Source organism: Cucumis melo, chromosome 11 (assembly GCF_025177605.1).
Source record: "Cucumis melo cultivar AY chromosome 11, USDA_Cmelo_AY_1.0, whole genome shotgun sequence".
NCBI lineage: Eukaryota > Viridiplantae > Streptophyta > Magnoliopsida > Cucurbitales > Cucurbitaceae > Cucumis > Cucumis melo.
The window spans coordinates 22,378,698-22,388,641 of record NC_066867.1 but is presented as its reverse complement, the minus strand read 5'-3'; the positions used below and the strand labels follow the sequence as shown (position 1 = coordinate 22,388,641).

Genomic DNA, 9,944 nt, shown 5'->3' with positions numbered 1-9,944 from the left:
TAACCGTAAAAATAGAGATTATTTTTATATTTTATAACTTAAAAAAAATCAATTCCATTGCGAATTTAAATTCTAAAAAATCGTGTAATCATCGAACAAAACTTTATAACAAACGTAGCTGAAATAAACATGCATTAGATCTATTAAACATAAAATTAAATATTCAAAGGAGCAGTCATCGTACCTCAGCTTCAAATAGTTGTCGATGAGTCCAGAGTTGAAAGACCAAGTAAGCAATGTAAGCAGAGAGCATCACAATGATGCTAGCTCTGGACAGCTTGTGCCATTGCGTCCATAAGTTCCTCCTCGGTTGCTTCCTCAACAATGCCATTTGAATTCTGCAATGCGTAAACAGCTCGGTCTATAGAAACCGGATCTCCAATCTTAACGGCGGAAGCAAAAGTTGAACTTGCTTTCACAGCCTTGAAATCTTTCCAACCAGATTTGTAATGTAAATACAAAGGATTTGCATTGGCTGCTTGAGCACAAACAAGCCTTGGAATTTTGTCAACAAGGCCAAGTTCTTGACACATCTTGAAACCTTTGTAAAATGCATATATGTTACCAAGATTCCCTCTAGGAACAATCACCCATTCAGGTACTCCCCAATCAAATTATTGTAGAATTTCAATAGCTATTGTTTTTTGTCCTTCAATTCTCAAACTATTCAAAGAATTAGCTAAATAAATTGGCAATTCTGCTGTAACTTCTCTTATTAACTTCATACAGCCATCAAAATCTGTGTCTATACTCAACACAAAAGCTCCATTAGCAATGGGTTGAACAAGCTGTGCCATGGAAATCTTATTTGCTGGAAGGAAGACAATGGAAGGAATCCTTGCAGAAGCGCAGTAAGCCAATAATATAGCCTATGTATCGCCGGAAGATGCACAACCGACTCCGACGACAGGACGTTTCAATTTCCTTAACCGATTCACTTGGCTAACCAAAACAGTCATACCCAAATCCTTGAAACTCTCAGTATGGCTAATCCCACAATGTTTCACCCATAAATCATTCATACCCAGAAAATGTTTGCCAAAACGCTCAGCCCAAAACAAGTTTGAGTTACCTTCGAAAGCGCCGACGATATCGTCAAGATCGATCTCCGGCAACACCCATTCCTTCTTACTCCAAACGCCGGAACCATAAGGCCACGTAGTTTTCCCCACGCGCGAATCGAAGAGGTTTCGCCAATAGGCGCCGTCATATTTCTTCAATGCCTTCATGTCGTATTGAATGTCGAGTAACCCACCAGATCGGCTTCGGTAAACGATCTCGTCGAGAGAGTAGCACTCAATGGAGTCGGGCCCAGCGTTAAAAGGGACGTACTTGGCCGAGAAGTTGCTCCGATCTTCTCCGGAGGCTGCACGGTGACGACGGGCTTCATCTTTGATGTTCTCATCGGCAGAACGGCGGTTCTTGAGAGTGGACAATGGGGAGAGTCGTTGTGGGTGGAGAGGGGGAGGAATCAGAGGTAGCTTTAGGAATTCTGAGAATGGGGTTGCAGAATTTTGGGGTGGATTGAAGCTTGGGGTTGCGAGAAGGGAAAGAAATGGTGGGGTTGAAGAGGGAGGAGGTAGCCATTGTTGGGAGTGAAGGTTTTTGGGTGAAGATGGAGGAGGCAGCGGCGGCGGTGGTGATGCCTTTCTTCTTGTATAATGGTTGTATGGTGATTTGGGGTTTGAAACCCTAAATATATCTTTTATATATGAAACTCCAAAAAACTTAAAATTATTATGTTTAATATATCTATAATGTCGGTTTGAAAAAAACAGATCTTTAATGTCGATTTAAAACCGACATTAATCCTTCATCTTTGATGTCGGTTTAAAACCGACATTAAACATCTGCATTTTAAAAAGCGACATTAAAGATCCGTTTCCATTTTTTACAACCGACATTAAAGGTCATATTTCTTCTAGTGCCTCACTCACTTGGGTTCAACACCCGTGCTTGTACCTATGTACAGTAAGAGTAAGGGTAAACTACAAATATTTTTTTGTCAAAGCGAATATAGGTAAGCACCCTTTTACAACAATTTTAATTTTCAAACGTACTTGTGTTTAATAACGACCTTAATTACCTACATTGCATAATTCATTACGAATACAAAATCGCCTTTGTCATCATCCAATACCATATTTCTTTTAAGGATCTCCAAGTGTTGATCCTATTGTCATCATAATTAAACCTTTGGGCAAACTTATGATATTGTTCCTCTTCAGTTTCAACTTGTATCGAAGTGCTAGATTCCTCCTCAGGTTGTTCCTGGGTGGAACCTCGAGTCTCGTCCTGATCCTGCTTATGTTGTTTGCTTCATTGCGACATGACTCCTATAACATATCAATTATTAGACATGTTATAGTGACTACTATCTACTTTAAACATTTAGACTTAACCTTAACCTTAACTTTAACTTCGAACAACACCCATATCTTATCTCCTTAACTTTCTCTTAGACTTACCTTAACTGAACTTTTACTTTTCCTTTACTCCGTTTACTTCCCAAGAACTAACTGTTATAACTAATTCAACTTAGACTTTACTCCCACTGAGACTAAACTCTCACTTTCATACCAAGTTATCACATCCCACCCTGAGCACTTGCTTGCTAGGCCCGAGGTGTGCCATAAAGCCAACTGATATCGTCTACTTCAAGAATGACATCAGCTGACTCTTAAACCTGAACCCTTATACCTTTAAAACTTTGAACAACAGTGGAAGTTTAACACATAACTATTTAAACACAACTGAGTAGAACCCTTTTCTTTAAGAAAAACCTTATAAAAGTTATACAAAATGACGTAACTTTATTTACATGAAAACAAAACTCAACAACAGCCCTCCAAAAAACCTAAGTCTCTCACAATACAAAAGAATAACTGATCACCAGTACAAAATAACCAGACACATACTATAATGAAACAAAATCCTTCAGCAGACAGGTAGCAGCGATTTAGGCTCTAAGGACACGATCTCTACCTGGAAAGTGGGAAAACATTTGGAAAGAGTGAACTAAATGAGTCCAGTGAATGATAGTTTTCTAAATAACATTTTAGAAACAATAATTCATAATTCCTTGAAACAGTGAACATTAAATCAAAACATGAAATTTTAAATCTCAAGCATTTAGAAATAGTAACATAAATCCTGGTTTTTCTTTCTCGAAACGCAAGTATCTACTCCTGGGAGGTGGTGGAGATTACTCGACACCAACTCCATTCCTGCTCTGTAATGATTAATTTATATCATGCCTCATAATGGGTAATTTATAATCCTGCCCCATTATGAGTAATTTAAATCTGTCCCGTTACGAGTAATTTTAATCCTGCCAAGTTACGAGTAACTTTAGAGATAGCTTGATTTCGATAAAACATTTATAAAATCACAACCTTAAACTTCTTTGAGCAAGCCTTAAACAATAATGTCTTGATAAACTCATTTTCTTGTAAACTTAAACATTCGTCAATAAACAGTAAATAATATTCTTGAATAAATACTTTAAACAATAATATGCTTGAAAATCATTGATAAAATAGCTAAAACATTTAAGACATATCATTCATGAAATAACTTTAAGATCATGCTTTAAATCGCTTTAATAAAATTATTTTTCACTCACAAATCATGGATTGAAAACATGCTTGAAATCATGATACTAAAATCATTTTCCACTCACAAATCATGACTTAAAAACATGCTTGAAATCATGTTTTCCACTCACATGTATTTTAAATCATTCATAAAACATAACTTAAAAACATGCTTCTTGCCTAAACACCAATCATCAAGGCTTCTTGCCTCACCTCTCAAGAACCAAAATAATCTCTACATGACAACCTTCCTCACCTAATGATACTCCTTTAGAGGTTATCTTCTCGCCTAATGTCTTTCTTTCATGCCTTAGTCACTTTGTCAAGCCTAAACGCTTACCAACCTCTTTAGAGGGTTTCTTCCTTCTTTTGGCCACCCAAAGCACAAGTAACTATCCTCCAAAATGCGTAACGACACTCATTTAGTGGTTAGTTTCTTACTTTTGGCTGCCTCTACTACACAAAGATAACCTTTAAAGCTTTACTCTTAAGTCTCAATACTTAGCCAAAATTTTCCTCTTTTCCAATAACCATGACACACTTTTTATGATACTTTTTATCCTTAACTCCCTTCAACACTTAGACTTCCAACCACTTCAAAGAACTTAAGTTTTCTTCCAAGGTTTGAAGTTTACATTACGAGTACTTTATGCGATATAAAAAAATACTTAACATAGAAAAGTAAACCAAACTAAAGCTTTATTATAAACTATGCTAAGCGTATTACGTTAACTTTACAATCATATACATAAATAAAACTCTTAAAGCTTAAGCTAAAACACCTTGGTAGCCTTCTCATCTAGCAAGCCCTTCAAACTCCTCTTACTTGGTTATAATGGCTTGTTCTTGGAAGATGAGATTTAAAAACGTAATTCTAAAAAGTTATTGTGAGGTTTTAAGAAATTATTTTCGTAAAACATTTGTAAATATCATTTCCTCACATAAAAATACATTAGTTCATATAAACATATCATTTCACATAAGTGCTCAATCTCGTAAAAACACACATTAGTTACCAAGCATTCGTTTCGCCAAGGATCTCGAATCATTCTCTAGGCTAGGTCTTATTACTTCGCGTTTAGACTACTATAATAACAACATCTAAGAATATACATATTCATCCTTGTTGCTTAGGCTGCTAAGCTTAATACAATCCATTCACCCCATGGTTGCCTTGACTCATAATGTGCATAATAGTTAGCTTGTTTACAAAAAGTAACTAATGGTTTTGAACATCGTTTCATAATCATTGAGATACGAAACATGCCTTAAGACATAACACAAATTTTCATATAAATCTCTTTGGGAATCATTTGATGGGAAAATATTACTTAATTCAGTAAACAAACTTTAATAGGAGAGCTTGAAAGCATATAAATTATTTTCAAGAGAACACTCACCCTTATGGATTTACTTAAACCCAAAATACTCTTCTTCCTCTTATTCTCGCGTAAACAAATTGGCAACACTTCAACTCTTTAGCTTTTCTTTTCAAATAAGCAGAGTAACATCAACTAATGGTCTGACCTTAACACCTATTATACTACTTCCCAAACGAGCTTAGTCACCCTCAAGCTCTTGTCTGCTTGCTAGCTTCCACTCTCAGTGGTGCATGTGTAAGCTTAAGATTTAACTTAATCATGCTTAGCATAAGCTCTACACGTGGCCCATTAAGTACACTTAGGAAATTTCTGAAAAGTTTTCTTACTTCTTTTCACCTAGTCGTTCTTCTCGCGTAATGCCTTAATTGCAAAGTAACACTGAGTCCTTAAAGTTTTATCGCTTAACCTATCTCGCAAACTTCCTTAAACGTCCTTCTCTTTTTGCATAAACATTGTTTCAAAATGCCTTCTTTTGTTCAAACCACCTAATCTAAAACACTCAGCCAAATTTTAACCTCTTAGTTCTTAATTTAGGTGTGGGACTTGTAGTAACTTTCACTACACTCTTGTCTCGCGTAATTCTTTCCTCGCGTATCCCTGTAGACACAAATCATTCTAAACTAAACTAACTACAAAGCGATAATGAAAGCGGTAAAAGAAAGAGATAGAGAAAGCAGTAAATCGTAAGAAAAAATAAAGAAAATAACAAAGTGAAAATAATGAAATAAAATAAAGCGATAAACATACACAAAAATAATGCGTTTTGCATAAATAATTGATACTGCGATAAGATACAAAACGCATTTATGCGTTTCAAGGTAATGTTTATGAAGGCGCTTTACATTAAATCCATAAAAAATTTAACGCATTCTTCATCTTCGAGATACGCCTTGAGTATTTGCTCATTTACCTTAAACACATTTGCTCCATCTAGCGAGGTGACCTCCACAACACTATGTGGGAAGATTTGTTAGACAAAAACTGATCCTCACCATCAGGAATGAAGCTTATCGGGAACGGTCGTAGACACGAATTGAATAATAATACCTTTTGCCCAACTCTTAATGTGCCTCTACGGATACGGCTGTCATGCCATGCCTTTGTCTTTTCTTTATAGATCTTGTCGTTCCCATAAGCTTGACAATGCCATTCTTAAAGCTCATTCGACTATAGTAACCTAGCCTCTTCTATGACATCATGATCAAAGTTTAACTTTTCGCATGCCCATAATGCCTTGTGTTCTAACTCTAATGGTAAATGACAAGCCTTCCCAAGACCAGCGCGTAAGTGTTGGAATTTATGTTCTAAAACTCGTAGTTTGTAATCATATTCTATTCAATAAAATCTTTATTGAAAAATTGAATACTATAATCTTAAATCTAATGAACTAAGATACCAAGGCTATTTTAAGTAAACTTGAATTTTATGTAGAGACATAAATATGGATTAAGTTCGAGTAAATAGCCTAAATAGTCTATAGTATATAAATAAAGGTTAGGCGCCTTATTCAGAGATACTATTGATGCGGCTCGCTTTGTAGTTAATACAAACGATGTAATCCTAAATCGTTCATGTAGAGACATGTAAGTGGGGGCATCCTATGTAAAAGGTTTACATAAGAAAAAACCATGAAATAGTCACCTTTGCGTTATAACGCCGTTTACTATTCAAAACTAACTATCTTGATTATTGATGACCTAGGTAACTTAATCTTAATCTTAAGCTAACTGTGAACTCCTGTTCTCACGAGATTATCCTTAGATTTGCATAGGTGAGGGCAACTCATTAGCATTGGCCCTATAAGCCTCCCATTTCAGGGATAAGATCGGGTGCATAGATGGGAACATAGGGTGCAAGATGAAATTCACTCTTACCCGTTTTAGGGTTAGTAGATAGATTGTTCTCTTAAGGACTGAATCCAAGTCTTGAACAAAGGGACCCCACTCTCGCATTAGTCCGAGAGGGATTCAGGTTTATAGGTTAGACCTTCAACCAATTTTTCAATAGTGGATTAGTGGGACTTAAGGAGAAAGATGTAGTCTTAGGGGTAAAACGGTACTTTGCAACCTAGCCAAGCTTACGAACAACCTATGAAGGATTAACATACTGATCATGGTTATGTCAAATGGACACAAATATATCTATAGTAAGGGGAGTGGAACTACGAGACTTTAGTGGAATGACCCATTAATTAACGAATTTTGATTAGCTCGGTATAAAAGAGTCTAGCCTGTTAATCTCAAATTGTTGAAGCCTATGATCTATAGGTCCATTAGGTTCCCTTGCTAGCTCATATGGAATAAAATTAGAACAGTATGATGGAATGAGTCGAATTTTTTGAACTAGGAGAGGAGAGACAAACCGACAAGTATATGTGATATAGCCGTCGTTTTTAGATTACTAATAGAGGTTTATGCTTAAATGGAATTTAAATATTAAATATATGAATGTGGATTCATACCCGTAACCTCAAAAAAGATGAAAATAGTCAATGTTGTAAAAAGTCAAAATGTTGACTTTTGACTTTGAAAAGTCAAACTTTGACCGAAAATATATTTAAATGTGATTTGAATCTTGAGAAAATAAATATGGGTTCATGCTCAGAAGGTCAAAATTAGTCAAGAAGGACAAAATTATAAAAAGTCAAAATGTTGACTTTTTGGTTCGAAACTTTGACCAAATGACAATTTTACCCTTTGACTAAAGTTAGTGGGAAAATCCAACATTTTATTGGATAAACCCACTAACTATAGTGGGCTAGGTGTTAGCAAACTATAATGACATTAAGACCACTAATAGTTAATGGGTTATGTGTTGGTGGCTCATCTGTTTGCATGCACATGCAACCTTGCATGAAAAGCCTCTATAAATTAGGCTCTTAGGGCATCAAGGAAGGGGGTTGGCTGATTTTCTAAAGAAAAAAAATTAGGTTGTTTTTAAAAAATAAATCTCAACCCATTTCCATAGTTTTCTATTTTATTCTCTCTTCCGTTTTTCCTTCATCCAACGGGTCCCACAATCTGGTTCAATGTCAAGAGGATAGTAGGTCAACCATAGTGGTGGTTTAAGCATCAATCGGAGCTTCGAACATAAGTTTTTCTTAAAAACCCTATATTTAATCTTATTTCAATTTAGGGTTATTTTGTTAATTAATTGCAATTAGAGTAATTATCCGATCCTGTTTCATCTGAATTTGTATGCTTTTCTATCAGTAAGGAGACATCCCAATAGGCATCTTGTACATGGTGCAATATTCCAAACGAAATCCAAGTGTTCCTCCAAATCCTTGCAGGATGAGTTTACCACTTTTTCAAATATCTTCTTAATCTCTCTGTTGGATACTTTCACCTGACCATTTGTTTGAGGGTGGTAGGCGGTGGCTACATGGGACACAAATCGCATGAAGATGTTTCTCTTCAAGAACTTACTGATTGTAATCGGATCATTCTTCGCACAGAAGAAGGCTTCAACCCACTTTAAGACATAGTCCACAACCAACAAGATGTAGATGTGGCCTTAATATCTGATCTAGTCCGAAATTGTAGAGAAAGGGCTCATCAAATCTATAAAAGTGGCATTTATGAAACAACTTCTTTCTTTGTTGGCTGTTGAAGTCTTGTGGCCATGTCTTACATACCCAATAATTAATTATGTCTGCGTACCAGGGTTCCTTTACTTCACCGCGGAAGAGTTGTTCATCAGGGAAACCATCTTCAATTTTTCTCTTCTCACGTCGAAACTTTTAATTGTGAAGCGATAAGTGATCTGCCACATGGTTCTCAGTACCTTTGTGGTCTATAATCTCCAAATCAAATTCCTGGAGCAATAAAATCCATCTAAACAACCGTGGTTCGGCGTCCTTCTTCACCATGAGGTATCCGATCATAGAATGATCAGAATGTATCATAACTTTGGAGCCTACAATGTAGCTCCTAAACTTTTCTATCGTAAACACTACCGCGAGCAACTTCTTCTCAATAGTAGTATAATTCTCTTGAGCCTCATTGAGGGTTTTCCTTGCGTAATAGATAGGGTGGATCATTTTGTTCTACTTTTGACCCAGCATAGCCTTTACCACCACATCACTTGTGTCACACATAAATTCAAAGGGTTATGACCAATTCGGCGTGATAAGGATAGGCGTTGAGTGTTAGGTTTTATGTTTTAAAACTCAAAGGTTAGTTTTGTCTGAATAACCTAAATCCAATAAACTAACATTCTAAGCTGTTTGATGATTCTTGAATAGTATGTAGAGACATACAAGGATCAATGTTCAAGGGTCTATAGTATAAGGCTGGGTACCTTATCCTGGTAACACTATGGATACAACTTATTTTGTATTTGATACAAACGGATTGATCTAACATGTTCATAAGACCGGACCACAAAATAATAACCACTAGATGTAACTCTGTTAGCTAGTTGGGTTTCTATTTCATTAGGATGACTTAGGTAACTTAGTCTCGATCCTGAGTGTATTTCACTCTTGTTCGTGAGGGATTATTCTTTGATTTATATGGTGAGAGTGGCCAGATTGTCGACTTAATATGCTTATCATTTTAGGAAAAGACTAAGTGGGATGCTGGAAACAAAATCACACAAGATGGAATTCCCTCCTTCCCAATTTTAGGGTAAGTAGATAAGTGTTCCTTTAAATGGTGTCTCCGAGACTTGAACAAAGAGCCCTACCCTCTTTATGGCCGAGAGGGGTTTCTGTTTATTGGTTGGACCATAAACAAGTTGTTCATTAGAGGAGCACTGGTATTTAAGGACTAGAAGTAACCTAGGGGTAAAACGATAATTTGACCCAGCTAGTGTTACGAACGCTTTAAAGGACTAACTTACTGGTATTGGTCTATATTCATGGACACAAAAATATATGTATAGTGAGAAGAGTTCAACTATGAGTCTTTAGGGGAGTATACACACAGTCAATGAATATTGATTAATGTGGTTAATGAGTTTA

At 36.1% G+C, this 9,944-nt stretch overlaps 1 pseudogene; it reads right to left on the bottom strand.

The window, feature by feature from the left end:
* Positions 1-263: 263 nt before the first annotated feature.
* Positions 264-8,849, bottom strand: LOC127143942 (threonine synthase, chloroplastic-like; annotated as a pseudogene).
* Positions 8,850-9,944: the final 1,095 nt, after the last annotated feature.